Below are 8347 nucleotides of genomic sequence, written 5' to 3'. Positions count from 1 at the left end.
CTCCCAGCCTTTGCGTTGCAAGTGCCGGCAAGTCGTGTGTAAATAGTAACAATATAACGTATATCGGTACCGTATCTGAATTTAGTGGAATGAGGATTTTTTTTCTGAAGAGCTACGCAGTTGAAGAAATGCGGATGGTTGTTTCAGAAAGAAATTACAATATGTAGTATATAATTTTAATTTTTGTTTCGCTGTGTTGTATAACTCCCGAGATGTCTCGCCAGGATAAGTAACACAGTAGCCTAATCATGGCTGACGGTGGGCGAATGGACTCTGCCATTGGTTGAAGATTACGCCAATGAAATATCGTTCCCATAATTCAAGACAGCGAGAAGTTATGACCAACTTACGCGGGATAAAGAGACCTAAGGGAATGAGGCAATGTAAAAGAATAAGCAAATGAAGTAAATAAGAATAACAATATCTCGTTGTCTTGAATTATAGGAGTGACGTTTCATAGGGCAAATCTTCGGGCAATAGTAGAGTCCATTTGTGCCACCGCCAGCCATGATTATATATGAACACCAAAGAGAAATAAGAACATGTTGAAATAGGTCGGACGTAGCATAGAATGCGCCACTTATGCCTTAATACGAATAAGAAATAGAGGCCTAAAGCCGCGCGACTTATGGTTGAATATTAATAAAAATTAGAAGGGTAAAGCCACTTCGCGGCTTCTAACCTTTGCTTGTTCAGAGACCAATCGCTTTGAATAATGATATATTTAAATGGTTCAGAGGTAGCGGTACATACTGGTCCAGGGAAAATAAATGCTGGAAAATTATTTCATACACGCACATAAAGAAGGATATGGAAAAAAGGAACATTTATACCGACACTGGACGTACCTTAATTGAGATCACCAGTTGTCGGAAAGAGATTGTGAACTCTGTCAGGTCCACAGCGACGTCCATTTTCAACAGTAACTACCACATTTGATTACCATAGCAACGAAAAGAATAATTAAACATTGCGTGCAATCTGTGCCCCCGCTTCATCGCCCAAGTTGGCCTAGGCCACCATAGCTCAATTGGTAGAGCAACCGACGCGCAATCGGGAGGTTGTGGGTTCGGATCCCACTGGTGTCCGGCTGGCCATTTTTGTTCTGTACTTAACATCTCTTCAACACGTACTACATGTACGTAACACGACCTAATACGTTGAAAGTCTGTTTCGATTACAATGCGGTCGTGAAAATTCAATATTCATTGACAAGCCCCACAACGGATGACTTAAACGCACTCTACAGTGTGCTAGCAGCAGTGCCAGACCTGTAGCTCAGATCCTTTCAAAAGGAACAAAGATGGCCTAGGCCACCATAGCTCAATTGGTAGAGCAACCGACGCGCAATCGGGAGGTTGTGGGTTCGGATCCCACTGGTGTCCGGCTGGCCATTTTTGTTCTGTACTTAACATCTCTTTAACACGTACTGCATGTACGTAACACGACCTAATACGTTGAAAGTCTGTTTCGATAAGTTTAGTTGTTGGTACGTCATACTAAAAACCCGGACAAACATGTAACACACCTGAAATTAACACTACATTTAAACTAATACAATATTCAGATGAACACTACACCGTTTCCTTTTAAACAACTCTGCGGTACTTATTTACTATCGCCGATCCCTGACAGGGATGCATCCGATTATTTTATCCAATACCCGTTATAACAAGTTTCATCTTCGAAGATGATATACCGAGCTCGATAGCTGCAGTCGCTTAAGTGCGGCCTGTATCCAGTATTCGGTAGATAGTGTTTCGAACCCCACTGTCGGCGGTCCTGAAGATGGTTTTCCTAGGTTTCCTATTTTCACACCATGCAAATGCTGGGGCTGTACCTTAATTAAGGCCACGGCCGCTTCCTTCCCAGTCCTAGCCCTTTCATCTCCTATCGTCGCCATAAGACCTATATGTGTCTGTGCGACGTAAAGCCAATAGCAAGATGATGTCGGAGACATTACAGAGCGTCTTTCTCCAGTAAGTTGAAATGGCAGACAGCCGTTTGCGAACGCCCAGCGCAGCAGCAGTCAGTCTAGCGAGCCGTGCGCCCTCTGTCTATTATCGTTCAAACACACTACAATTTCCACTGCGCACTTGTAGATGGCGTTAAGGTACACTTTCCAGTCTGTTGAATACACACGTTGCCAACATTGAAATAGTAATTGCGGTGAGCATTTAGTCTAACAGCTTATTTGAGTTGTTCAGTGATATAATGCACATATACGAAGACGAACATAGATTCCAAATGGACTTAACTAATGATATAATTAGAAAGTCCTTGTTCGTGGGATGTCTCATCAAAGGAATACAGAGATAAAGCGAAGAAAGCCGACAGTTTCCACGAACTCGAAATTCTCAATAAATGTTCCCGCGTGAAAACTAGCATCCATCCGCTCCCAGTAAGTCGAGGATTGCAAAAAGTTCAGAAAAGTCGGAAGATGGGGGCGGTAACGGGCAAAATTTATACTTCAAAGTGGTTTGTTTTTGAAGCAATGAGCAGGACGAGGGAAGGAAATATACCTAATAAAACTACATTTCAAAATCGTAACAAGAAGCAACAGTGGCAATAACAAAGGCCAAATCCTCTTCATCTTTTTCCTGCTAGTGGCTCTACGTCGCACTGACACAGGTGGGTCTTATTATCATGTTTACACTATGAGTGTTTGGCTGTTGTTATGGTGATCTTTGAAAACAAAAAGGAAGGCCGACGGACTGTAATGTGTGAAATTGTATTTTCGTAATATAGTGTTTATTTTATAGCAGTTGTGAGTGTTTACTATGTGATCAACTGGTTATACCTATACCGGGTAGGCATAGGTCCCTAACAAAATTGTGGCGACCCTGCCAGGATACGTATTTTTTACACAACTTGTAGATTGTGTTGAAATGGAGAAGTTAACGAAAGCTCGGAGGCCGGTTAGAGCGACTTTTACGAAAACGTACAATTTGCTCTTGCAAAATTTAAGTCAAGAAATACAAGACGGCATTCATGAAGACACGTTGCAATCCTTGATAAATAAATTGGAAAGGTTAGGAAAGGAACTGGCACCGTTGGACGAAAAAGTGTTAGATTTGTTGCTGGCAGAGAAGGAGACGACGAGTATGACCGTGAGTACGAATCTATAGACAGTTTTAGAGACAAATTAGATGATGCAAGACAAAAATATGCCCTGTGGTTACAAGCTAACAATGCCAATGTGTTGGAAGTAGTATCAGGTACATCTACTGTATCAGCTGAGAGTAAAAACAAAAGGCAACTGAAATTAGCCAAGATAGAACTCGTGAAATTCGATGGGGAGTTTAGGAATTGGTTGGAATTTTGGGGACAATTTCGGCGCATCCATGAGGACTCTGAAATTGAGGATGAAGATAAATTTCAATACCTAATCCAGTCCACGAAGGTTGATAGCCGAGCTAGAGATTTAGTTACCAGTTCCCCCCCCCCCCCACTGCTGAAAATTACTCTAAGGCTGTAGAATCCCTTAAGGGTAGGTTTGGAAGAGAAGATTTATTGACAGAATTCTATGTCAGGGAGCTCAAAAGTCTTGTAGTAAAAATGTTTCTCAGACAAGGGAGAAGCCTATGCTTGCTAGCTTATACGACAAGTTAGAAACACAGCTGAGAGCTTTAGAATCAATAGGCGTTACTCGAGATAAGTATGGCTCAATGCTCTTTCCGTTAGTAGAATCTTGCTTGCCTGAGGAAGTATTACGTGTCTGGATGAGTTCATCAACGACTAAAACGGATCAGGATAATGGACATGCTGACAAACTGACCGCGTTACTTGGTTTTCTGAAGGGTGAAGTAGAGAGTGAAGAGAGAATTACATTCGCTCAAGCTGGTTTTGGACTATCGAATAAATCGAGGAGTGCTAAGATTAAAGAACGGGAGCGGGGGGAGCAAGGTTTAGCTACTGCTAGTGTACTTTTCGCTGGAAAAGGAAACAATTAGGAGTGTGTCTTCTGTAATAAATCGCATGACAGCAAATGGTGTCATCTGGCTCAAGAATTGAACTGAAGGGATAAACATAAAAGGTTGTCAGAGAATAAAGCTTGTTCTTCATGTCTGAAGGTGGGACATACGGCTGCTAATTGCATTACGAAACTAAAATGTCTCGTGTACAGTGATAAACATGAGGCTATTATGTGTCCCAAATTAGATGTAAATAAAAGGGGTTATAAGGGTGATGAGAAGAACCAAGAATGGGGTTCAAAGTTGTCAGGTGGCCCAACTCTAACCCTTAACACCCAAACCAGTGATGTTTCGGAAGTACTGTTACAAACTCTTGTAGTTAGGTTAAATCATCAAGGGAAAGAAATAACTGTACGGGCATTGCTGGATACAGGCTCGCAGAGATCCTATCTATTGCAGAAAACTGCCGCGGAACACAAGCTTTTTGGGGATGCTTCAATCGGTGCAAACGATCATAACCTGTATAGGAGAGCTATTGTCAACCTACGTCATTCAATTTCTCAAACCATTAAGGTGCTGGGACAAAAAGTAATTTGTGGTACAATCCCACGTTTAAAAGGGGGTCCTTGGATGGATGAGATCAGAGGAAAGAAAATTTGGCTCTCTGATTATGGTCCAGAGCCATCGGAGATTGAGTTACTCATTGGTGCAGACATCGTGGGAAGTTTATTGACCGGGGAAACAATCAATTTGAGGTCTGGTTTGGTTGCTGTTAGGACCACATTTGGTTGGACAGTGATGGGACAGCTCTGGAAGACAACTGAGAACTCTAACGCAGTGTCTATGGTGAACTCTCTGTTTGTGAGAACGGCTTCTTTGGGTGAACTATGGAACTTGGAAAGCATAGGAATTTGTGATCCGTCCGAGACGTTGTCGTAGGAGATTGAAATGGCAACATTGAAACATTTCCAAGAAAATGTTAAGATACATGAGGAAGGACGATATAAAGTCGCGCTTCCATGGAAAGAAGATCAGCAGCTATTGTCAGACAACAAGGATGTTGCATTAAAAAGACTGGTTTCTGCAACACACCGCTTAATCAAGGAAGAAAATTTTGAGAAGTACCAGCAGGTGCTCCATGACTGGCAAGATGAAGGGATAATTGAAGAAGTTGGCCAAGAAAGCTCTCATGATGCTGGGTACTTTTTACCGCACCCGAGGAGTTTTTAAGGAAGAATCGACTACAGCAGTGAGGCCGGTGTTTGATGCTTCATGTAAATCGAAAGGAGGACTTTCACTCAACGACTGTCTGGAGAAGGGACCTAATCTATTAGAAGTAATTCCATCTATTTTGAACCGGTTCCGTTTAAACATGATTGGCGTGATCTCAGAAATAAAGAAGGCATTTCTTCAAATCGCAGTCGCTGAAAGGGATCGAAACTTTTTGAAATTCCTGTGGTGGGAGAATTTTGCTGAGGGAACTCTCAAAATATACCACCACAAACGGGTTGTTTTTGGAGTTAACTGCAGCCCGTTGCTACTTGTAGCGGTATTGGATCTTCATTTAAAAACAGTTCATGCTTCCGTGAAACCGCAGATAAACTGACAACATCGCTGTATGTGGACAACTGCGTCACTTCCGTGAACACAGAAGAAGAACTTAAACAATTTGTGGATGAGTCGAAGGAGCTATTGTTGCAAGGAAAATTTGACCTAAGAGGGTGGGAGTACACCAGGTTGACTCTGGATGATGAAGTACCTAAAGTGACACCTGTTTAGGGTTTGTTGTGGGACCCCGTAGCTGATGTTTGTCATGTAAAGTGGTGAAGTTGAATGACTCTGATGTTCTCACAAGGAGGACAGTTTTGTCAATGACTCAAAGTATTTTTGACCCAATTGGTTTTACGTGTCCGGTTTCCATTGTACCTAAGGTTTTACTACAGGAAAGTTGGAGAGAGAAAGTAAGTTGGGATAGTCCGTTAAGTGAAGACACCCAAATCAAATTCAATAAGTGGTTGAAGGAGTTGCCCTTTGTTACTGAAATTAAAATGCCTAGAAGATTTTCTAGTTGTGAGGACAAATCGTCATGGAGTATGCATGTATTTTGTGATGCCAGTCAAGTGGCTTATGCAGCCGTTATTTTTTTAAGATCTTTCAATGGAAAAGAGTTTGATGTGCGACTGGTCGCAGCAAAATCAAGGGTAGCCCCCTTAAAGAAAATAACGATACCGAGACTGGAGTTATTAGCCTGCACTATAGGCTCACGTCTCGCTTTTTCTGTGAAAGAAAGTTTGAATTTGACGGACATCCCGGAGTACTATTGGAGTGACTCTTCTTCTGTGCTATGTTGGATAAGGAGAGAGGGAGCTTGGGGAGTGTTCGTCACTAACAGAGTGAAAGAAATTAGATTATTATCTAATCCTAAGCGTTGGTTTCATCTACCAGCCACAGACAACCCAGCAGACCTACCTTCGAGAGGTTGCTCTACTTCGCAGATGATTTCTTCTCGTTGGTGGGAGGGACCCGCTTGGTTAAAGTTGGAAGAGAACAGTTGGCCATCGCGCGTTGTAGAAATTAATGAAGAGGAGGTCAGTGCAGAAAGAAAAAGAAGACCTTGTTACGACTACTATGCTTGTCTCCCAGGGAAAGCAGTGGTATTTAAATTTGTTTTCTCAGTATTCAAGAATCGTCAATGGTGGCCTGGATGCTGCGGTTCATCAACAATGCAAAAAAGGACGTAGAGCAGAATGTTGCTTCTGAATTGGATTGTTTGGAAATTTCAATGGCGGAGAGACGACTGTTGAAAATTGTTCAAGAAGAGAACTTTACTGAAAGGGACAACCAACAAACATTGTGCCTTTTCAAAGACCAGCTGGGCCTCGTCAGGGTTAAGACAAAAATCACCAACAGGAAGGATGAATACGATTTCCGTACACCTGTTTTATTGCCATCAAATCATCCTCTGACTGAGGTGATAATCAGAGACCACCATTTGAGAGCTTCCCATGCTGGTGTTCAGATTTTACTCGCCATACTGCGGGAGCACTACTGGATACCAAAGGGAAGAAGAACAATTCGCAAAGTCATCAGGAAATGTATACAATGTAGAAGATTCGAAATGAAAATATCAGTTCCTGAAATGCCAGCCCTTCCAGAAGATCGTGTGAGAGATGCAGGTGTATTTGAAGTGGTAGGAGTCGATCTTGCTGGAGCACTATTTCTAAAATCCAAAGACAAGGCTTGGATTGTGATTTTTACACGTGCAGTTGTTAGAGCAGTCCATTTTGAACTAGTAATGACTTTGTCGACTACAGGGTTTTTACTAGCCCTTAGGCGCTTCATAGCCCGACGAGGCAGGCCTCGTGTGATTTATAGTGACAATGGGACAAACTTTGCTGGGGCAAACAAATTGTTCGGCAACACTGATTGGAAAAAAATAGGTGCGGAAACATCGGTTACTAGAATCGAGTGGAAGTTTAGTCCTTCTTCAGCTCCATGGTGGGGTGGATTCTGGGAGCGCATTGTGCAAATGGTCAAGAAACTATTAAGGCGTGTTTTAGGCAAGGCTATCTTGACATATGAGGAACTGTTGACTGTTATTGCTGATTGTGAATCCGTAATTAACTCTAGACCCCTCACCTACATTTCAGAAAGTCGTGATGAATTGGTACCTCTAACTCCGTCAATGTTTCTTCAGGACATTCCCACGGTTGGTACTCCAGATTTAGACAAAATAGATCAGGTCAGTCTCTCAAGAAGATTTCAGTACCTTCAACAGCTGAGGAATGAACTGAGGAGAAGATTCCGCCTGGAATATCTGGGTAGCCTTCTGTGCTGTCCATCGGGCAAGGAGTCTGATCGGCATTGGAAGGTAGGAGATGTGGTCATCATTGGTAGTGATGACAAGAGAAGAATCGACTGGCCCCTGGGGAGAGTGACAGCTATATTTCCAGGTAAAGAAAAAGTGATCAGGGTAGTTCGGATGAAGATATCCTCAGGAGAACTCATCCGTCCTACGAGGCACCTTTATCCATTTGAAGTTGAAGGTGGGAGTGAGGAGATGGCCATACCCAGTGGTACGGTTCCTGAGACATTAAGTCTCGGCAGCCTAAACTTCACCAGGAGTGGAAGAAGAGTTAAAATACCTTCTCGCCTCTGTCTGTAAACATTGTGTTTTGATTGGTATCAAAAGGTGGGAGTATGTCATGTTTACACTATGAGTGTTTGGCTGTTGTTATGGTGATCTTTGGAAAAAAAACAAGTATGGCGGACGGACTGTAATGTATGAAATTTTATTTTCGTAATATAGTGTTTATTTCATAGCAGTTGTGAGTGTTTATTATGTGATCAATTGGTTATACCTATACCGGGTAGGCATAGGTCCCTAACACTTATGGAAACGATGAGAATGGGAAGGCCTACGATGTGGAAGG

The 8347-nt window shown here is 42.4% G+C and overlaps 2 non-coding genes across 2 annotated transcripts; both read left to right on the top strand.

Moving 5' to 3' along the window:
- The first annotated feature begins 1015 nt into the window (after positions 1–1015).
- On the top strand, positions 1016–1092 carry TRNAA-CGC (transfer RNA alanine (anticodon CGC)). The gene has a single exon. It is a non-coding gene; the product is annotated as a tRNA-Ala (tRNA).
- Positions 1093–1312: 220 nt separating this feature from the next.
- Positions 1313–1389, top strand: TRNAA-CGC (transfer RNA alanine (anticodon CGC)). Its single transcript has one exon. It is a non-coding gene; the product is annotated as a tRNA-Ala (tRNA).
- Positions 1390–8347: the final 6958 nt, after the last annotated feature.

The sequence above is a fragment of the Anabrus simplex genome, chromosome X (genome assembly GCF_040414725.1).
Source record: "Anabrus simplex isolate iqAnaSimp1 chromosome X, ASM4041472v1, whole genome shotgun sequence".
Classification (NCBI taxonomy): domain Eukaryota; kingdom Metazoa; phylum Arthropoda; class Insecta; order Orthoptera; family Tettigoniidae; genus Anabrus; species Anabrus simplex.
The sequence above is the reverse complement of the archived record's forward strand: the minus strand, read 5'-3'. Positions and strand labels throughout refer to the sequence as shown.